Source organism: Athene cunicularia (genome assembly GCF_003259725.1).
Source record: "Athene cunicularia isolate RWA chromosome 6 unlocalized genomic scaffold, athCun1 chr6_part1, whole genome shotgun sequence".
NCBI classification, from domain to species: domain Eukaryota; kingdom Metazoa; phylum Chordata; class Aves; order Strigiformes; family Strigidae; genus Athene; species Athene cunicularia.
Window position 1 is genome coordinate 26,230,741 of NW_020799105.1, and position 22,779 is coordinate 26,253,519.

Consider the following 22,779-nt stretch of genomic DNA (forward strand, 5'->3'; position numbering starts at 1 on the left):
TTGGTGTGTACATGTGACATATGTGAGAAAAACTTCCTGCTGACACCAGCCAGGGCAAGCTGTTGTGGCATCGATGGGCAGAAGCAGTCCTGTGGTTCACCTCGGGCTGCTGGGTCTGCCTCCAGCCCCAGAGGAGACGCTGGCGCAGTGCCCCGCTGAGCCAGCCACCGAGCCAGCCAGTGAGCCAGCCACCGAGCCACGTCTGCCGCAGGCACTGCCTGCTTCTGCAGCCTGCACCCCACACAGGGGTCTGTCGGCCCGTGGCTCCCCCCGCAGCACCCCTTGCAGGGCCCCCTCGGGTAGTTACGAGCTGTTGTACAAACCGTGGGACAGCAGCCATAGTGGGCGATGAAAAAAGAAAGCAGCACTACCTTCAGAGCCAGGACACCCAGCACGGGTCTTGTCTGGCAGGAGAGACCACAAACAAAAGCTAAAGGTCCAACCAAGTCCAGGCAGGGATGACGGGGTAAACAAAAAGCAGGCAAAGAACATGGCAGAGATGTCCTAGAGGGTCCAGCCTACGGTGCTGCATCACCGGAGAGCCAGCTCGGGTTAGTAACACCAGCAACCAACCACAGCTCTGCAGCAGGAACCAGCAGGACACCTTGAAGGGCACATGAGACCGTGCTGGACGCTCCTGTCCATAGGGGCCTCTCTGCCACTCTCGTTCCGGGCAGCTGGAGGCCGCTGCGGGGCTCCCGGGGGATTTGGTGGAGGAAAGAGAAAATGCCCCCGGGAAAGCTTGGCTCCGTGCCTCCGGCTTCCAGGACTGCGCTGTGCCCTCTGGGGAGGTGTTTCTCTTGCCTACGCTGTAACGGCACTGCATCATTTGACTCTTTATAGCAAACAAGAACCTCATAGTCTTTACACAAACATGTCATGGGGAAGATGTATTATGGATTTGCTGTCTAGGCTTCCTCCCACGAGCGACCTTTTTGCAGACTGCAGTAGGAGAGTAGTGTATATGCCTATCGCTGGGTGACTTCAGGGCTGAGAAAGCCCCGCGAAGGGGTACGGGGCCTGAAGAGGCCTCAGAAGCAGCAGCAACTTCCTCTCCTTTGCTATTTTCAGGATCCTTGCTTTGCAGGGCAGAGCAGGTGAAAAGCGGATTCCTCAGACGGCGGCACGATGACGAGCACGGCACACGTCCCCTGGCACGGGGCAGCTCTGAGGCTGCGAAGGCACCAGCCAGGGCTGCCAGCAGGCGCGTCCCCGGGAGCTGGGACGGCACCGCAGGGCCCTGCAGCGGTGGCTCGATGTCCCCGTGCCGAGGAGTGAGGACGGGTCACCTCCCTGCGCCCTGCCCTGCCCTGCCCAGCGCAGGGCTCCCTGCCAGGGCACTGCCGCCCTCCCACCGCCCGGGCCTGACGGACTCATTAACGACACCCCGATTAAACGGGCAACGGTGACGGTTGCTGCGGGGAGGCTCTCGCCACGCGGACGCATCGCCCGGGGTCACGCAGGTTTTTGGAGAGGGCCAGGTCCACCCGGCCCTGAAGCCCAGCGCCGCACCGCGCCCCGGCAGGACTCTGCCCGGAGCCAGCTTCAGCCTGCACCAGCTGGGTGTCCCCTTGCACTTACAGACACGGGCATCCTTTCTCCTTTCCATTTCATGGTAGCTTTTCAAAATAATTTTAACAAATTACATAAAAGTATACAAAACTTTAAAAGATTTTGTATTTCATGTTTCCTTTTTTCTTCATTTTGTACAGTTCAGAAGCGTTAGGAGAAGGAAAAAACACAGGGGAGGAAAACCAACAAACCAGCTCGGAAGTGGATACCAGAGGCAGGCACAAGTGACACCCCTGGGGCCAACAAGATTACAGAATGAGAGTGAGGCAAGGATGAGGAAACGGGGCACGGAAGCATTCAGCACCCTTTGCTCTTCCCTCTTCCATCGCTCTCCACCACCACAACTGCCAGTGACAGTTTATCATGCCACCGACACGGGACACAGAACCAGCGCTGGCCCCTCCCGAGGCCTCACCACCGGCGCTGTGACACCCTGATCGATGGGGAAGGGGGGGGACGGTGCTCCTGGCCGTGCCAGCCCCAGCCGGGGCGGAGGGGGACGAGGCTGCAGCATCTCAGCCAGACCCACCCCTTCGGGCAGCCCAGGGCTCGTTCTGCTCAGCCAGGAGCTCTGCTGCTTTATAAAGCAGGCTCACACCAGGAGGGATCCAGGCTGCTGGACTTGCTTACGGCTTCATGAATTAAACATTTGTGTCTGCTTTCCTAAGAAAATGAGGTTATGGGGTTATTTTTTTCACACTCACCCCTACCAACTTGTAGGACTGTTGGCCAGTTTCAGCCAGATTTTATGGATGAATGGACACTCAACGACGTAAAAGTTCCTCTCAGCTTTGTGAAAACCATCCAGACAACACAAAAGACGGCAATCCAGAAGGAGGGAAAGGGTCCATCATTAATTAAACTGCAATATTAGACACCAGGAAATCCTTGTGAATTCATCACATCAAACCAGGCTTTGCTGCTACACATGGGTTAGCAGAGACAAGCCGTGCTCTGGCAACAAGGCACAGATCCTCTCGGCGTCAGTGCGCTTTTGATAGCAAAAGACAACTTGATGAGAGAAAATGACAAAACTTCAGGCACAGAGTAAGAGGCACCTTCCCCAACAGCTCCGCAGGAGCCAGGTGGAGCACGTCTACGAAGTGTGGGGGAGCAAACCAAATGAAAGCATCCTCTGGGTTGTTTTGTAGCAGATAAAGGAGAGAGATTGGCTCACACACAGGTTTTATTCTTGGGTGTGCTAAGACCTGCAGCATATTTCTCAACTCCCAACGTGCAGCCAGCACAACCCATGAGGGGAAGCGTACGGGGAAGGGGCTGTGCGAGCAGGGAGGAGGGTCTGTGAGTGGAGAGAGGGTGTCCCCGCTGCACCGCAGAGGCCGTCCTCCCCCCACGGAGAGGCGCAGGAGACTCTCCCAACACAAGATGGCATGGATCAGCGGACAGACTACGGAGAGCTCAGGGTTAGTCTGAGTAAGTGTCACATTCAAACACCGCGATTTGCAACCAGCATCCCATTTGCCTCCAAGCCTCCTGGCGGCTTGGAACCAGCAGGCTCCAGGACTCGGAGGGACAGAGGCCATGTGAGCCACAGGATGAGAAACTACGAGTGAGGGGCGAGCGTGGCACAGAGAGCGAAGCCATCCCGCTCCACAGCCAGCTCCTGGGAGCTGCTGCTTGCACCTGCCCTCTGCAGGGACGGAGCCCTCCCGTGAAGGGACAGCCCCAGAAGGGGGTGCAGCAGCCACACAGCCCCAGGGCAGGGCTCCACTCTGCGGCAAGTCCTCACCCGCACATGGCAACCTGCAGAGGTGGCCCAGGGGCCACCAGTGGGGTTTTGGGTGGAGGAAGGTGCTTCCACCCTCCGCTCCCTTACGCTGCTTTCCTGGCCACAGCCTCCTGGCTGCTGGCACCAGCGTGGGTCCCACCTCCCGTCCCACGCCGGCCTGACTCATCCACAGGGAATGACGGGGGCTGAGATAAACCCCAGGCAGTTTCTAATGCAAATGTTATTAAGGCACTGGGTATATAATGATAACGAAAGTGGGCAGCTTTTACTAGAAATCACTGTCTTATGAAGTCTGATCCTTTAGAAACCCCAAACAGGGTCCTGGCAGGGGTGGACACGATCATGTCCCAGGCCTCCGTCCAGCAGAAGTCACTGTTCCCTCCATCACTCGCCATCATTCAGCAGCACTTCCTGCCCCGTAATTTTACTGCTGCTGCCCCCACGACCCAAGATCCAGACCGTAAGGTACTGTTGGACCACTTCGGCTTTTCATTCTTTGTCATTCTCTCTCCCATGGCTTTTACTAATGACACATTTACAGCTTAGCAACGTCCAAGAAAGGAAAATATATCATTAAAAACTAACTAGGAGTTGTATCCGAGGGAGGATCACCCTCCGTGTGCTCCGTGCTCTCACACACCCACTCCTGGTCACTGCCAGAGGAGGGAGCTGGGCTCCCAGCCAGGGGAGCTGCCCCTGTGCCAGACACCACATCCCCCGCATCACTCCCTACTCCTGCAGTTGTGTATCTCCTGCCTGGAGGACCCTCCTACATCCCACACGACACCCTGTGCAGCTTTGGGGGCCCAGCAGGACAGTGCCCAGCAAGCAGGGCCCTTCCCTCCCCCAGGGCTGGGGCCACCCAGCAAAAGTCACCCAGGTGGGGCCAGGTGGTCAAACACCAGAGGCTGTTGGCATCCTGGGACTCGTGGAGACCCCTCACCTGGCTGCCCCCTCTCATTAACCAACAGCCCTTTTGGAAAGCAAACACATTTCAACCTCTGGAGCCTCCCGATGACGTGGCGGGTCCTCCCGCTGCCCTCCCACGCCAGGGTCGGGGCCACACCAGTGAGCGAACGAGCAATGGGGCCAATGGCTGGCAGGGACGTGTGTCTTGAGACCCTGCCTGTGGCCCTGACAAACCCTCGGCCTCACGCGAACTCCACTACAGCAAAGGAAAAAACAAGGGCAAAAAATACCCGTGGTATGTTAATATCAAAGGATTATGTTTGAGGCCTTTCTTTTTAGGGAAAAATCCAACCTTTATAAAGTCTGAAAAAACGACAAAGGATCAAAGATCCTTTGATATCAAAGAGGGATTCAGTTGAGAATAGACTTTAAGGGAATTTTATTTATGGTATATCAACTGGGTGGGCATTTATGACCTTTAGAAAATGGATTAAAGCTTTTCTATACCCAGCTTCAGGCTGTGTGAATTATTAAAGCAACAAAATCATGAAGTCGAAGCACTTCTGCAAGGCAAACTGTGTTACAAGTGAACTTTCTTTGGAAGGGGCAGGGAGAAGGCACCGGCCGGGAGCCGCAGCCTGAGCAGGGAGGGCCACCAGAGCCTTGGCCCAAGCTGACGGCCTCCTCTGCCGGCCCCGCCGTGCTCCACGCTCACCCCGCCATGCTGAGGACGGCTGTCCCTCACATCTGTCCCTCACAGCCATCCCTCACGGCTGTCCCTCACGGCTGTCCTCCACCACAGCTCCTGCCCGATCCCCACCCGCTGCCCCGTGCACCAAAAGCCCGCGGGTTTGTCTGGGGTCCCTGCTCTCCAGGCCCCCAGCATGCAGCCTGAAAGCTGTAAAAACCTCTTTAGTTCCAGACAGGTTCCCCTGAACCTTCACTGGTCCCATTCACAAATTACTCAAAGAAAAAAAAAAAAAAGAGAAACGACAGCAACACCCGCCAGGCCCCTGTGGGCTGCCTGCATGGGCCCACCCACCCCAAGACGTATTTGTTCTCTCTGGAAAATTTAGTTTCATGCTGCTGGTCATTGCAGCCCTCACCCCCTGGTTTAATCCCTTATTTCCACCAGCAGACAAAGACATAAATTCGTGCTGAAGAACTTCAGATACGTTTTCATTTCCTCACAGCAGTAAAGTGAAAATAATGAGTTCCCATAACCCTGTGCAGTTCTTTGCCCCTTAGGAAAAAGGCGGCGGTGGCTGATTTGAGGGAGAATTGAGAGGGAAGCCCAGGTGGGAGGAGGCATACGGGGGCCAACACTCCCTTGGCTGCCTCCCAGTTCGAACAAAGACCGAAGCCAGGAGAGGTCAATTTTTAAGAAGGGAGACATCAGGTTAGCTGCACTGCCACCAACACCTTCTGAGATTCCAGGGTCTCATCACGTCTCCCGTGAAGCATAATGAAACTCGCAGGGCACTTCCCATAAAAACAGGGGGGTCACAAACTGCATCACATTCTAGAAACCCTGTTCTGGCTCCTGCTCCTTGGGTAATGGCAACGGAGCAGCTCACACCTGGGCAACTGCTGCTGCTTGAGAAAGGAGCCTGGGCTATGGGAGAAACACAGCACTCCCATTAAAACACTGAAAATCAAGTAATATTACCCCTAATACATATGGAAAATATTACACATTTGCTAATTTGAGTAAACATGGAATTGAGCATGAGCTCTGTTTGATTCATAGCATATTAGAGATGAATAAACCCATCTCCAGGAAAGAGAAATTGCCCAGGTTTTGCAGATATGCCAGAGCCACAGCTTAGGGGCTCTCCAGCCTCTTCAAAAGTGATTTCTGAGCTCCCCTTTCCTTCCCGAGGTACAGTTCCTGTGCCGAGGGCCACACGGTCTGCCCTGAGAGGAGCACAAAATGTGAGTGGGAAGGAAATGCCTGACCCAAAGCTACCCAGCGAGCTGCTGCCTCCTCGGGCTCGTCACTCTGGCATCACACAGCAGCACAGATCTCACAGGTCACTCACTGCACACGGAGGGTCTGCACCCCCCTTTGAGATGGACGGGACCCTGGCTCCGGAATACCTTCCTGAATGTGGGCAGACGGTGCTTAAATCAACCAAAGCAACTAAATTACTCATAAATTTCAAATAACAGTTTTCAGGTACATTTTCTGTAATTGTGAGTTGTAAATGACTTTGCAAATGTAAAAAGCTTTTCTCAGTATCAAAGGAAATTTAGCATATTGACATAATTATCCAGAAAGATGACAGATGAATCATTTCAGCATTTTGTTAGAAGTGTATATACAATTCTGATGCCTGATAGACTGCTATGTGCTAGACTTAACCTTACTTTAACATAAACAGAAAAGGAAGCAACCATGAGGAGCAGCTCTCTTCAAAGCCAAAAAGATCCTGCCCTGGGACAAGAATATTTTTTTTCTCCTTTTCATGTTCTAAGCAGAATTAATTTTCCAGCACCAAGTGCTACTGCTCAACAGAATAAAACCTCTTTTTTTTAAAAGCTCATATTTGGAAGAATGAGTCTTCTCATATGAGCTTGAAAAAAAATGTTAGCTGCCATTTTGTAGGAAGATTTTGAGTCAGATTTTGGTCTTTGACGATGAGCAGAAGTCACAAGACCCTCAGAGCTCCTGTGTGTCTGGGGAGACCTTCCTCTGCTGTTTGCCTAATCTTTACAGCACTGCCCTAAGGAAGGACCTGAGCTTGTATTTAACATTCTCCATCGTCTAATATAACCTCAGAAATCTGACATAGCTCTGCTGCCAGCTTTTGTCTCTTCTTGTTCAAGAGACATGGCTGCAGGTATGGGCGACTCCTTAAAACCACCTTCTCCACGACTTGCACGCTGTCGCCATTACATTTTCATTAGCCCCATGCAGACTTACAAGGCAGCCCGGCGGGAATTCGCACGGACAGATTGTGCCCCGAGCACGCCAGAACAGTGAAACAGATACCTCGGTGTTCATCAGTTAACTGAGGCTGTGACAAGACATTGTTGTTAGCTAGCTGTGCTAATGACAGCACCATGACTAACAGTGTCCACTCGCTTGACTCTAAGACAAGCTGGACTCTGCCTCACCGAGGCTGCCATCGGATTTTGTGCTGCTACTGCCCCTCAAAACTGATGCCACTTAATACATTTTAAGAATGTAAAAAGAGATTTTCAGTAATCGGTAAAAATCTGAGCTCTTCTGGTCTCAGATCTCCTGAGAAATTTCTGCTTTTGCCAAGTTTCCAGCCACCCGAGCAAGCTCCCGAGCCCCGAGGGCAGCAGGTCAGGCCGTCGCCCGGGGTGACGCTGCCTCCTTAGAGTGAAAAAGAAAAGGACAGGATGGTTCATCTCCTGGGCCTGATTCAGATTTTCTTACCCTCGTGGTGTGAGTTTTCGATCAAAATAAAATGGGAGGAACCAGCCAAGATGACCAGACCGGAAAGAAACGGGAGAGGGCACAGCTTTCCTCGGCGGCTCAGCTGGCCTCCAGCTGACTTCAGCAGCGCGCGGAGCCGCGGCGGCGCCTGCGCCCTCCTCCTCCTTCACACAGTCAATGTCAGACATTCTGCAGAGTTTCAAAGGCCGTTTCCCTGCCCCACCCTGACACCCAGTCCTGGCACAAAGCCCCACGCCATGCAACCCTCACGTGAGAAGATTACAACCACGTGCAGCCGTTTCCGTGAGTCGCCACCAGTCTGCCCTCACCCAGCTCCTGTCCCTCGGTGCCGCCATCCCAGCTGAACAGAGGGGCACAACTACTGCTGGGGCACAAAAAATGCAGGTGACAAAATGATCACAAACAGCACCAATGCAATGAAGTCTCGCGTGTGTGCAAGGACAGACACACGTGGGCACGCACGTACACACCGAGCTGTGTGCTTGCAGTGCAAATAAATGGTGTGAAATGCCATGAGAGGAGCAGCAAACAGTTATCTGCACAGGGACTGAGTCAGTGAAAAAGGGAATGAAAAAGGAATAAATCTAGGAAATCAACCAGTAGCTGATTTCCAGAGCTATCCAGCTTTTTGATCATCACCTCCCACCTTCTCCCACATGCCTGGCAAAAAAACCTTGTTAAAAATAAACAACAAAAACTCTTCAGCATAACTCATTTCTGAGTGGGAAAACAGCCCAGGGCTTCAGAGAACCCTCTTGACCACATCGTACCAGCTCGGTCAATCACCCAGAACAACTTCCAACATGCTGCTGATTAACTGTCCCTCCTCACAACCTATAAACACTCACAGGAAACAAAAAGCATAATGAACATTTGCCATAAAATGGTCACAATTGTGCTGGCAGTTTAAAATACAGCAGTATCACCAAACTGCCAAGAATTAAAGCAAAGCCAAATGGCAACAAGGTATGAACACATTTTTCCTGTATTTACTTAGCACCCATAATCCGACAATAAAAATAGCCTGTTTCAGCACCGTTACTGTTTCAATAAACCCTAAGTACATAAGAGCAGGCACCTGATAAAACATACAAGCAAACTCAAGAGCAAGCGTTCAAGCCTACCTTGCCAAAGCTTCCCTTCCCAATCGCCCGGAGAATCTGGAAGTGGTCAAAGTTCACTACAAGGTAAAGAAAAAAAGAATTTAAATTTGTAAATGCTTTACTGCAAAGATCTTATATTTAAAAAGAAGACAAAGACACAACTAAAGAACACTGGTCAAGCTTTTATTAAAAGTCTCCAGGGAAGACGCAGGAGAGCAGGTGTTTGTCTTTGCTAGGTACTTCCAGCAGGTAACCCGCGTTGAATCAGGTTACTAAATAGGTGGTTTAGAGCCGCTTAAAATACAGCTTGGGCCTGTGGCTCAAGGAGAAGCCTCCCCGAGATGCCGTCAGTGCGTGAGCACACCCAGAGCGTGGCAGGGCGGAGGACGCCGGCGAGCCCCGCACGGCCGCTGCTGCCCATGCACCTGGCGGGCAGCTGCTCATGCACATCGGCTCCGGTACTCGCCCCTTCCCAAGGACAGAGCCGGAGGACGGGGACTGCCCCCCACTCTCTTCATGTGCAAACCCACCCGTACCAGGTCTGGGTTTTTTCCAGAGTCATGGGGAGGAGTAATGACCAGGACAGCGCTGCTGTAACACTTCAGCTATCTATTGCCTTGATCAGCAACCACCACAAACGAAATTATTTCTGCTAAACTATTGCTGTGATCTAATGTATTATCAGTCTTAAATAAATAAAAGAGATCGGTCTATTTATCACAGTAATGAGACAGTCCCCACTGCCATATAGCTGAGAGTGTCACAGACAAACAAATAACTGAACAGGGTCCCGAGAGCCAAGGTACAGGACACGGCACTGCTCCCATCTCACATGCCGCCTCTTTCCGCCCCCCCAGCTCAGTTCTCTGCTGCAAAGGGAGCCCACAGTGCCCACCCCCCGCCATCAGTGCTGGCGGCTGCACGGGCTTTACCTTCTGCCCAGGCGGTTGGACCAACAGGCACTGTAGTTCCAGGAACTGTTGTGTTCTACCCCGAGCCCCGCGTGCTCTCGAAGCGGCCAGACATGTGTCAGAGAACTCGCCAATGGGCCGAGCTGCCCCCTGCTCAGCTCCACCCGCCAGCCCTTGACACTTCTACCTGGAGGCCCTGACCACGCAAGGGGACCCTCGGCATCTCCTCCCCAGAAGGCTCTGAAGGTGGGATGAAGAGAAGTGCTTGGCACGAGCTGGGGGATTTGCAGCGTGAATGATGCATGAGATGGTCAGCAGCGAGCACTGACCCCGTGTTTGACTGACAGTGGAGACCAAAATCACACAGGAAGAGGGGGAGCAAAGAATTCACCATAAATATTCCGAGTCCCACTCCCAGATCTTAAATAAATGCACATCTGCCATCTCTGAGGATGAATCAAAAGCCCACGCATGCCCGTGGAGTTCCTATTACCCTTTTGTGCTAGGCTTATATCCAAAATATTGTTATTGTCACTTTTGTGGGACATTTTCTGCATGAGAACTCGGACAACTTTGCCAAATGAAATGGAAAACAGAGTCTGGCCCAGCTCCTACCACGTATCTCCCTGCACTCCCACTCCACTCCACGAGCAACACCGACAGGCAGATGCACATCTCCTCCTCCAGGACGCTCCGGGAGCCTCCGTGAAAGACCATGTGGGGAGGGTGGTGCTGCCTGTCCTCCCGCGGGCCCCGAGCCGCAGCCGCACACCCGGTGTGTCACCTCCCCTCGCCCCTGCGCCCCGCGAACCGCTCACTCACGGCGGGACCGGACGGGCCTTGGGCTGAGAAGCCACGAGGCAACGGCGAGGACACAGGGAACACCTGGAGCCGGTGGCCGACTCGTCCGAGACCCTGCAGGAGCTGCAAACCTGCTGCCTGCTGCCTCCTATCTGACAGAATCCAGCCCTGGAAGGAGCATCTTCAGCCACAGGCAGCATTTTATTGAGGTTTTTCCTACCACATCTATTAGAGAGACTGTAGTGAGCAATGTGTAACCGCAGCTACAGCTTGTTCATAAATATTCTTTCTGAAATCCAGAATGTTAGCACACACAATGCTGAACCATTTGAGGCAACAAATCCGATTTTTTTTACGTGCGAGCTGATCCATTAACTGATCTTCTGTCACTAATACTCAAAAAGGGAATCCAGCTATAGTGAGCACCTTTAAAGCAGAGCATTTTCTTGGCAGTTAAACCATGTGCAAGTGCTCATGATCTGTGATCACTCCAGGAGGGTAGTTTTTGACAATTCTTTATTATAATGTTTGGAACAGTGTGTAAAATTGCCATTGGGAAAACAAAACCAAAAGTGTCATTTCCATGTATCCATGACTACAACCAATCTAGAAAGCATGCTCTAGTCAGCAGTCAAGAAACAAATCTAGATATGAACACTCACCAGGCCCTTGAACCTATCAGCAGAGATGTCACTTTTAATAAATGAAATACATCGTTCTACTGACTTGGAGTTCAGACAACGCTAGATGAACAGGCACTGACTGTTTTTTTCAGTTTCATTATCTTCTTCAGGAATTAGTAAGAAATCCCATTAAAGAAAAATCAAATCTCAACATTTGAGGAAGAAAATCATAGTAGCAGCATGTTGCTTTTTGTGCACAACACACTGGATTTCTAAAAATGACAACATAGCACTACAGAATATGTGATTGTCCCTAAAATAGAAATCCTAAACCTGCCTGGAACAATTACGTATGCTCCAGAGACTTCACTTTCTGTGAGCTGACAAGAGAAAGCTGTCTTTCACCCGCAGCTAGAAGAGCTGATTATTTGGGGGTGACTGGTACGAGCCTGAGTCACAGACGCCAGTGGAGGATTTCATGACACACGCTCCCAGCGAGCGAGAGATGACAGCTGTTGCCTGTTCACAGGACCGTACTCACCCACTACTGTGACTTCAGCGCGGCACAGTTTTGACAGTCACAATCTGTAAGTACAGAAATGGTTTTGGCTTGAGGTTGGACCGGAGGAACCCGCGAGAGGGGGAGAGGGACCCGAGAACTGTCTGCAACGCACCGGCGCCCGGGAGCGCGGCACCGCGGCTCGAGGCCCTGACATGCTGCAGCCCGGTGCCATCTGTTGTGCCGAAATGCCCCAGTGGGTATTTCCGTAGCTCCTGGGGAAAACACTCCGCTAATTATTCCTATTGACTGCTCTAACAGCTCGTTATCAATATAGCACCTTCCCAGGTTAGTGGAGCTGCTGGACATAAGAGAGACGTGCCTCTTCCTGACTCTGCCTGGCATCAACTGACAAACCATGAATCCCAAATAAATGCCATGACCCGGTTTTGCTCAGTTTGCCGTGATTTTGTTCTCCATTTCCAGGAATGCATGAAAAGCAGGATAGCCAGGCTACATGGGCTGGCTGGACCCCACCAAACCTCACGCAGCCCAGCCCAGCCCACTTCACAAGAGAGTGCCAGGTGCTGCCCTGACATCTCTATAATTAAGATTTCATTGTAATCACAAAATGTACTGCGTGATAAAGCAGAATGGAGGCAGAGCTTCTATTTTCCAGTGAAATAAAGGGAATGAAGAATATGTTTCTCGGCAAAACGGATGAGTATGCCTCAATGTGATATGCAAAAAAATGAGGGTTTTGTCTTTACTAGTTTAAGATTATGAATGTTTTAATTATCTTTGCTGTTTATTCTGAATCTATTCACAAGATATCTAAAAGTATGGCAAGATAAAACTGCCATAAAGTGGGGGTTCAACATAGGAACCTGATTAAATTTATGTCCAATAGTAGGAAAATAATGGATGCAGTTAGAAAATCTAGTATCCAGCATCCTCAAATCTGGAGAATACAGATTAAAAATGACATTTTAAGGATCAAGTCAACTTTCCCTATTTATCTGCATGTTTTCCAGCTTCATCAATAAAACCAGGGAAATTTAGGCTCCAAGAATGACTCCCTACAGTGCTAAAGGCCTAAGAAATTATTTTTTGAGTCTCGTAACAACAAATGTGCAGGGCTAGTATGGCATGATCGACTTTCTCTATCAAAGTATTTCTATATGTTAGCATAATTAATAGCACTTGTCTACCCTTTATATTACTGCAATCTAGCTCTGGAAGAAAGCACCACGGTAATTGATGCAGAAACATTAATACGTGGCCACAGTAACCACAAGTTTGCTGCCACAAAATGCCAAGAGCTTCATCTCCCAGAGAAGAGAGTTACAGCTAAGACCGAAAAGTCATTGCACACGAGGACTCCAGACAGAGAGGAAAGGCTGGTTCTGTGAGCCACGGGGCAGAGGGCGGCCGGGGGGGCAGCCTGCGGGGAACACGGGGCGCGGGGGCACTGCGGCGGCCCAGAACGGCCGGCCAAGTCAGAGGATGCCAAAAAGGCACCACAGCAGGATGAACAGACGTCAGGATTAGGAGCAGCTTTGGGAGCGGTGGGGAGGGCCTGAGCAAGGGGATGGGGCAGAGCAGGGAAGCTCTGAGAGAGTCTGTAAGGGAAGCGACGGCATCGCTGCAGACAGAAACCTCCGAAAACTGCCATGGAAGCGGCGAGCCTGCTAAAAACAGCAGGAGAGAGGGAGGGCTGGGACAGCAGGAGGGACAGGGAGGACATGGTCTGAAAAGCTTTGAAACTGGAGGATGAACCTAGTGAACAGGGAAGGTTGGTAAGATCGGGGAGATCAAGAGTGGGATCTGTGATTAGAGATGAGGTGAGGCAACCTGGGAGGAAAGGCAGACGTGTCTGAGGGAGAGAGGGAGCGAGGGGCAGTGCAGAACGGTGTCAGCAGCCCTCCCCAGGCCTGAAACCCTCTGAACACAAGGCATCCATTTTCCTCTAACTGGGAGGCTCCATATGGCACAAGAAACCACTGCTTTCCTTCCTATCACTGGAAAACGCACAAGCAATATGTTCAGTCTCCAACATCGCGGGCTGATCTGTTTTGCCTATTCATATCCACAGAGAAGATTACATGGGTGAGAAAAATGGAAATACGGTATAACATGACTGACAGGGAACTCAAGTGAGCATTAACTACCCAGGAATTCAGGGAATGCTGGTAGATAATGAAAGAAATTAAAGGTATAATACAAGCCCAGTGCTATAAATGAACCCCTTTAGAAAACAGGGATTCAAACATACTATTAGGAAGCAACTCTGAAGTTGTGTAAAAACAACAAGTTATTGTATGGTTAAAAATGAATCTCTGCAACTCCGTAAGGAATCAAATATACCACGCAAAGCAGCTGCTAAGTCATTTTAGGAAGACTGGGTTATTGATATTGGGTACAAAAATGTTTGCACTGGCCAGAAACCATTCCTAATTAGTGTAAAAATACTGCTTGCATTGGGCAGGAACCCTGCCAGACAAGAGCAAGCGTATTACATCCATCTACTGCTCCATCAGCCAGCTCAGGAGGCACCAGAGATCCCGGAGAACGACCCAGCACCCTGTCCCCTGTGCCCTGTATGCCTGAGAAATCTATTCCGGTCAGAAAAAGCTCCACTACTTTGCAATAACAATGCAGGGAGGCGATAGGGTTATTCATTAACCACCCAGCTGGGCTCACAGATCAGCGAGCACTGCACGAGCGCCGGGCGGTGTTGGCCAAAGCGCAGGAGACACGCGGGTGCTGCGCGCACCCAGGCCGATGGGCAAACGAGGCTGGTGCCACACGCCGCACGCCTGCCGCGGCACCTGCCCGCCCTTAGCTCCGGGGCCAGGTGGGTTTTCGGGGCAGGCTGCAGGAGGGCAGCCCCCCCTAATGCTCGCCAGAGCCCCTGGGACCACCCGACACCAGTAACACGTGCCCTGAGGCCAATTCCAACATGGGTTTTGTTCCTCCATGCTCCCACGTGTCTGGCTAGTGTTTCTAGAAGGGACTGCCTCTCTGCAAAACTCACGGGTAAACGGTCTGGTTTATGGTGGAATCGGTCGTTAAACACCTCCCAAGCACATTACAGAGTGGTGGTATTGAAAAAGCAAACGTTCCGGAGGGATTCGCCACGCTCCCGGTGTACACGCTGCAGGCAGAGCACTTCACAGACCCCGTGTCCCCGCCACAGCCGCTCGACCCAGGGGAGGCGGGCGCCGTGCTGGCACCCACCAAAGCCAACCTCCCCGCGCCGGGAGGCTCTGCCGCAGGAGGGCTGGAGGAGCCGCTGCCCGGACACAGGCGGCCACACCGCGGACACAGGCTCATCTGTCCCAGTGAGGAGCAGCTGCAGGCTTCCCGGGGCAGAACCAGCACATTCGATTTGTAAGGAAAAACTACATGCAGCTGGAGTGAAACCTCACTGGCAAATAATCAAACTCTCACGTACAAACTCAGCGCACCAGGTCTAAAGTAGAGCAGAGCTGAAGCCGTTTGATCACAGAACCGTCTCATCCCGGCTGCTAATTAGAGCCCCACCAGGCACGCCAGGAACACACCGTTCTTAGCCCAGTTCCTTGGATGTGTCGCTGTAAGAAGCCCGAGCCCTGTCTCCTGGGGCAGATGCTCGTTTCAGAAGGTAACACGGAGGGGCAGGTTTTAACACAGGAGGACCCTGCAAGGAAAGGCTGATGTGGCAGAGAAAATAAGTCTCTGCCCTCACAGCAGCAATCCCGGTGCCTCTCCTGCCTGATGGGCAAAAAATTCCTCCTGTGAGGAAGGGCCAGGGCGCTTTGAGGGACCCCTCGTTGCCTGGCCTCGCACCGAGGCCCTACAAGCAGAGACACCTCGGGGGGGGCGGTATTTGAGCATTACAGAAAATCTAGATTAGCTTTGCTGATCTGAGGGAAGGCAAGACAAGATTTTTGCAATTTTCTTATCTTCTAGTAGTATTTTCAACTATGAATAAAAAAAAAAAAGGAAAAAAAGCAACTCCGGGTGGAGAAAGAGGAAAGCTGATACAGAAACTCTTTAGGAACAGCATATAATTAACTGAGTGCTAAATAGGACATTAAATCCACGAGGCCGCGATGACCCGAGCACTGCCCATGTGCAGCATGGTGTCCTCAGCTCCATGGGCACAACAAAAGCCCCTGAGCTAATTTTCCATGACAAGTAATTTCGGCTTAGCCTAAAGTGCCCCTGACCTCCCAGCGCACAGGCAGTGCCACACAAAGGAAAGCCCGTCTGTGAGAGCCCACCCCGTCTCTGGGGGTACCTGGGACAGAGCCAACAGGGCCTGGGCGGACAGGACCCCGCTGGCAGCGTCCCGCTGGGGCCCCGCAGCACGGCCGCACGCCGCGGAACTGCACCCACCTCACGCGGGGGCTGGACGGGGAAACGGGGGCACCGGGCTGGACGAGGCCGAGCCGCGGCCCTGCGGCTCTTCCTTCACCCCCTTGGCCAGCGTGGGCCGCCTGCCTGGCATCATCAGCACTTCTCCCCCCGCAGCACGAGTCATCAATTTTCTTCACCTCTCCCTGCTCTTCATCCCAGAATAGAACAAGAGGATCAGGAAGGTCACTTGAGCCATTTCATTCTGGGACAATTCCATCATAATTACAAAGTTTGATTTTTCCAGTAGCACGGGGGGGAAAAAAAGAGGGAAACAAAGCCCCCCCCGTCAGGTTCTCGCTTCTCAAGGCCAGCTCCCCTCCAGACCACCAGCCACTTTAACCACCATGCTTGCTTTAACTGAGGGACCTTTCATTTTCCACAGAAAACACTTGCAGAAAAGGGGGCTATCGAAGCGTGTCGGTATGTACACACCCCGCACACACGCACTTCTGCACGTGAAAGGACTGATCAAGCAGCAGACAGAAAGAGTCCTCAGTGCTCACCTCTCCCCTTTCTTCTGTCTGACTGAGACCGGAGTGTGGCCGAGCCCAGGGCCAGGGCCACAGGGCGCCCAAAAAGTCACCTGGTGCTGGAGGAGGAGGCAGCGCTCTGCAGCCCGTGCAGCCAGAGCACCGGGGGAAGCACAGGTGGCCCCGGGGGTGGCCGAGGTTCAGAAGCTCAGGCCAGGCATCCTGCTTTTCAGCATCAGTCCTCTTCCCTAGGAACCCTAAACCAGAGAACCAGTTTCTACTGGGCCAAGCAGCTAAACGTTCTAGGCAGGCAGCAAAAATTACCATTAAAATGCACTACCGCGTTCCTTTCCTGAAGGCATGGCATTTTGCTTTAGAAAATAAACCTAGTTAAATACCAAATTCAGGTTCCATCTTTTATCAAGCTGACAGATTGGATGTGTACTCTAGCCTTCAGTTGTTTTGTTGCTTTTTTTCCCCCCACTTCTACAGCTTAGAAAATTTTATTTCAAGCAACTAGAATTGCTTTACCAAAAAAAAAAAAGGTCTTTATAGCACATGTTTATAGTAGCATAACATTCGCAAAAAACATCTGTTAAATGTTACTTAATGTTTTTGCAACATATGTTATAAATGATAAATGGATGACTTTAGGTGCCTTATAAAACATTTCGGTTGTATTTTGTTCAGGGCTAGGCTGTGACTGCCAAAAACCCTAAAGTGAAGAGAAAGCACCTTAGTAAAGCTAAACAGTTTCAGATAAATTTCCGACAAGAACTGTGAAGCTGACTGTACCAAAACAGTGAATTCATTTCCTCCACTTAATTTCATTTTTTTACAGTGTGTAGGGAGAAAGTCTCCCTCCTTCTGGAATGTTTTCAAAACCGACCTTGACAATACCTTCTTGCACATTAAGACCTCCTTTGCATTTTAATTTTTAAAGGTAAAAAAATTGAATAATTATAAAAAATGAAATGTCTGATCCCAAGAGAAATTTTGCTTTCTGTGCTGTGAAGTGCGGATGGCGGGTACCATACCCCCAGCGGGCATTTTCCCCCGAAGTGCTGCTGCACCCACGGCCCCCCAGCTCCGCTCCTCGCACCGCCCGCGCAAGAGCTGCAGCCCGTGGGCCCCCGGCTGCTGCAGCCCCCCGCCCCGCCAGGGCCTCTCCCGTGTCCCCGGGGCAGAGCCCACCCGGAGCAGAGCTGCCCTGCGGGGGTCCTGTCCTCGCTGCCCCAGCCCTCGCAGGGCTGCTACAGCTCAGAGAGCTTCCTGCTGAAACGGGGTTTGACAGAAAAAAAAATTTCAAGGTTTCTCGAAACCTAGGCTGAAAACAAAGTTTGAGGTCTCTTCCCATTTCCACCTCAAATGGAAAGGTGACGATCTGTTTTGCTCAGCACAACAGAAAAGTCTGGGATCTGTCCGCCGCGGTTCGCTTCCATCCGTGGGGAGAACGTTAATACGTACCGTATGTTTGGGCTCTGCAGTGGTAAGGTTTGCTGAGCCATGCCAGTTTAAATATAATTATGAAATTCTCACAGGAGGATGCAGAAACCTCCAGTAATCAGAAACAAAATCCAGCCAGCGAAGAAGTACACCATTTCCAGGAAGAAACTTATTACTCCTATAGTGAGCCAGCCCCAATCCTCCGAGTTTTATGACCTTCTAACCATGAGCTACTAACTTCAGATCAACCAGAAGTCCACAAGGGACTCTCGTGGTGAAGCAGAAAGCACGAGGAATAAGAAGGAAAGGAAACGTTTAAAAAGTCTGTCATAAAATCAGGGATGTAGAAATTCAAGAACTATCTTTAAAATTAAATTAAAAGATACATGAAGGAGATGGATCTTTTAAAAGTCTAAGAAACTAATTTAATTAGGAATTCATTTGATGCTGAATTTTTCCGCCTTTACAGGGTCGCATGCCTAATGGGAGCCCAGTTCATCATTTCATCTCCTCAAACATAACTCCCGATCAATGCCTCTACACAGCCAGCATGAGAGGTTTTGTATCACCGCAGCCCATTCAGACAAATCCTCCCTGAACTATTTTCTTCTAAAAGTCACCTCAGGCCGGCAGCCACACCAGCCGCCCATCTTAAATTTCATGCCAGCGTGTCGGGACGCTGCTGCCTGGGACACCAGCTCCCTGCTCTGCAACGGGCCGGTACCAGAACATGACCCGGGGGCTGTGAGCCGGACCCCGCTCCCGGCAGTGCCCCCAGCTGCAGCGGGCACGTGCCCGGGGCCAGGGCAGCCCTGAGAGCCCAGCCTGGGCGCCCCGTCACCGCCCCGCAGTGCCGCTGCCCTCGCCTCTCCGCAACAGAACCCTCGTCGTCGTTAGAGAAAGGAAACCAAGAATTACAAAGACACCAATCCAAGTCCTGCCGCGCGAGGACACCCTTGTGATTTCATCCCAGCCGGAGCCCAGGAACACGCAGCAGGTGGGGCTGGAAACGCCGAGGTGCCCCGGGGGCGCGGGGGGCAGCCATGCTCCGCAGAACCTCTCACCTCCTGTGGATGTTGGAAAGACACGGTGCCTTCCTACTTCATTACAACCTTCCTCATCAGACCTGCCACCGCATAAAAAATGGATATTGCAGCATTCCTCAGCCTCCACACTTGTGAAGAAAACCCGCACCGCACCCTCGAGCTGTATTTGAGCTGTAAAATATTTAAGCCCATCCAGCAATGCTTGATGAATTCTGAAAACATGGGCATGCCAGTAGGGTTGGGAGCGGAGCACATGCGAAACCCTACTGAAGAATCATGGAATCACAGAATCCCAGGCTGGAAGGGGCCTCAAGGAACATCCAGTCCAGCCGTTCTGGGAAAAGCCCGGCCTAGACAAGCTGGCCCAGCTCCCTGTCCGGCTGAATCTTCAAAGTGTCCAGTGTTGGGGAACCCACCACTTCCCCAGGGAGATTATTCCAGTGGCTGCCTGTTCTCACTGTGAACAGGATTTGTGCTGCCCTCCTGCTCAGGAGTGTATTCTGCTCCAAAAGCACGCTACCTTTCATGTTATAGCTTCTTCTCTATGTTAATCACTTTAAAGTTGCTAAATTATTCACCATTCAGAAAATACATTTTCATTGCCTAGAGTTGGCAATCGAGAATGACTTACAGAAATAGGTCATCCTCATCCCATAGAAGAATTAACATACACTTCGTGTGCTTCCCCCCGCCACAGTTTCCATTTTTAAGCTCTGCTCCACGTGAGGATGGGCCAAATTTAAACCGTCTGCATTTTTCATGCTGCTCCATCACACTAAACCCACAGTCTTCACAGCGTGCCCTGACTTTACATTTTTAATAAACTGCACCCAGCAACAAAATTAACAGACCAACTTTTGCTTGGTATTCCCACAGACCGTGAGCAAAGCTTTAACAATAATAGCAAAGGATACGACCCGAGTTTTCCAAGGCCGCTACTTCAGCTTGAGAAAACTCCCTGCTGCCTGGAGCCTAACCATCACCACCCCCGGCCACGAGGGTTTTTCATCTGCCTTGGAGGGGGAAGAGCTTGTGGTTTTCTTTCTTTTCTTTACCTACTTACCTCCAAAATAAACGGATTTTAACATGGTGTTTTTTAAATTAAAAAAAAAAAAAAAGGGATTTTTTTGCTGGCACATTAAATTTTCTGTTTTTACACATTTCCAAATCAAATACAATTTGCTGAGGCCTGTTCCCCAGCAAGCTGTTAGCCATAATATGCCCAGGCTGCTGTCTATTGGGTCCACATCAATTTTTCCTCGCGGGGAACCAGAGAACAAGGGCCCTGTTCAGGCTTTCTGTTCCTGCTACGCTTTGCACAGGCAGAGGTGGCACTTGCCAGCATTTGATTACATGGAAATCATAGTGGTATCTCCAGCCGCCAGGAAAAGGGATTCAGCTATGAGGAAACAAAGGGCACACGAAAGCAAAGTACAAAGCAAGAAATCTTTAACAGGCCGTCACTGCAATTGATGCTGAAGAGCAAAATGATGATCTAAGCCCAGCAAGCAGTCAGAGGAGCAAAGGAAACCCAGTTTGGCAGGTGCAAAGAGGGACAGAGGGGGACCGGAGCACCACGGCGATGTTTCCGAGGGCACGGACAGCCACCAGCCCCGTGCTCAACTCCTGGCTCCGTCTCTGATCCACATGAACTGAACTGACTCCTCGTGCTGCCCGCTGAGAAGCCTGTTCTGCTGCAGAGCCCCCCCGCGCTGCGCGTCCCCCCCAGGAGCGAGCACAGGGGGCTCGACTCTCATCAGAACTTGTGCAAAGGCGTCGGAGCAGCGCTCCACACTGCAGCCAGCTCGCTGCCGCAGGCCCGTGCCCGCAGCTCCCGGGGGTAAAAAGCAGGAGGAATAGAAGATGCCCATGAACCGTTGTCTGGGAACCTCTGGGGCCCAAACTCAGCTCTGTTCACAACAGCAGTGGCAGAGCTCGGGGAGATTCTGGCCCAGCAGAACCCACAGGAGGCTTCCTGACGGGCTCCAATGAGACCGTGGTTTTCCTGGTAAAGCTCTGGAGGTGCCCACCTCACTGCATCAAAAAGCACAAGCTGTGAGTTCAAGTTTGTTAAGCACCAGGGATCTGCCTTAGGCCAGACTCATGGCTACGCAGCTCAGCGCTGGCTGCTCTCAGCAGGGCCACAGACGCGGGGCTGGCAGAGAACCCACGGCCAAACCAGGCCCTGCAACGGGATGGTGTGTGCTTGTGATTCACACCCAGAGAGATGCTGATCACGGAGTAAAGCCTGCCCTGCCATATGCAGTGGATTAATTACCGCATCGCTTTGTTCCCGTAGCAGGTTGAAGCGATCATTACCAGCTCAGGAGAACGACTGCTAATAATAGTATTGCTCACGATCTTATTTCAGCATTCAGCTCAAACCAATTGTTCAGCTCAACAGCAAACAGCTTACACTAATTCCTGCTAACTTTTAATACTCGTATATTGAGAAATACAGAGTTCACACTGAAATGGCACAAATTCTAATACACAGCAGGATTAACTCTTCATGTTTTGAACTTAATTACGTGCCGTCAGGTGGCACCTGATACTCCTTCCTCCTTAGCTAAACCCAACAACACACATTTAATGACTGCGATGCACATATGCTGATGGAGCTAATGAGGACTCCTGGAGGGCTGAGCTCAACTTTTTCAGTGTTGTCTAAACTGAAAACAAAATGTTCTAGAAGCCATACTGCGCAGCACAGACTCTGTGCAGACAACTTGCTCCCGTGAATCTACAACAACCCAGTCATGTTTGCTGGGGAAAATGGAAAACATCTCAAAAGATAAATACTGAACACTCCATTTCCTGGGCTTTTGATGTGTTTCACCATTGATTCCAGTTTCTAGAAGATCAAATCAGGAACTAAATCGAAACCTCACACTTTAAAATGGATTATGTTAAAGGCTAAATAAAAGCTTAATTTAAAAATACAAGCAATAGCGAAAATAAACTCCTCTGTCTGTGACTTGGCATTGAACAGGAGTCGGGTTAGACATCAGCTGATCCATCATTAACCCAGTCGCACCATATTTTATCACGCTGGTTAAGCCCAAGGTGAGGTCTGGTGCAGGTTAGTGGGCTGTGCTGTGCTCTAACTTTCTCATATAAGCCAAGGGAAGTCAGCCAGGGGAGAATGTCAGGCCAGCACCCATGCTGCAGTCCTTGTCGAGGCACACCTGACAGCTCAGCCACTTGTCCGGGATCTCCCCAGGGCCGCCCATCCACGGCACCCACCAGCAGCCCCACGCAGCGTGGAGCTGCCTGCCAGGAAGGCAGGAGGGTTTGATCATCTGCTGCCAGGCTGCTGACACAGAGCAAGCTCTGTGATGCCCGTCCCCCCGCTGATCTGGAAGGGGAAATTCTGGCTTGTGCCCTTCCTGGCACAGAGGTGGGATTACAGGGATGAAACTTCTGTCCCACTCCTGTCTGTGCCCTCAAGGTGGGAGAGGGGACAGCGGGGAAAGGCTGGACCACGTCTTACTCTGGAGGGTCTGGTCCTGCGCACCCTGATCTCGGTGACACACCATGGGTGTCAAGTTGCTGCCTGCTTGTTTCCCTCCATCTCTTTGCAGACAGGTATTTTTAGCCCCGCTCAGTCCCCTGAACCAGCTCCTACAGCTCTCCAACAGATCTCACAGGCTGCCCAGGGAGGTGATGTCCCCATCCTTGGGGATACTCAAAAGCCAGGACCTGTCCTGGGCACCTGGCTCTAGGTGACCCTGCCTGAGCAGGGGGCTGGCCCCGATGACCCCTGGAAGTCCCTTGCACACTCAGCCAGCCTGTGAGTCCACACTCACCCACAC

At 51.5% G+C, this 22,779-nt stretch overlaps 1 protein-coding gene across 1 annotated transcript in view; it reads right to left on the reverse strand.

Moving 5' to 3' along the window:
* The window catches only part of STK32C (serine/threonine kinase 32C), a 56,993-nt gene that overhangs the window by 28,631 nt on the left and 5,583 nt on the right, over positions 1–22,779 (reverse strand). The window contains exon 2 of the mRNA XM_026851699.1: positions 8,786–8,841. The gene's annotated coding sequence lies outside the window, so the exon portion shown is untranslated. The remainder of the gene's footprint in view (positions 1–8,785; positions 8,842–22,779) is intronic.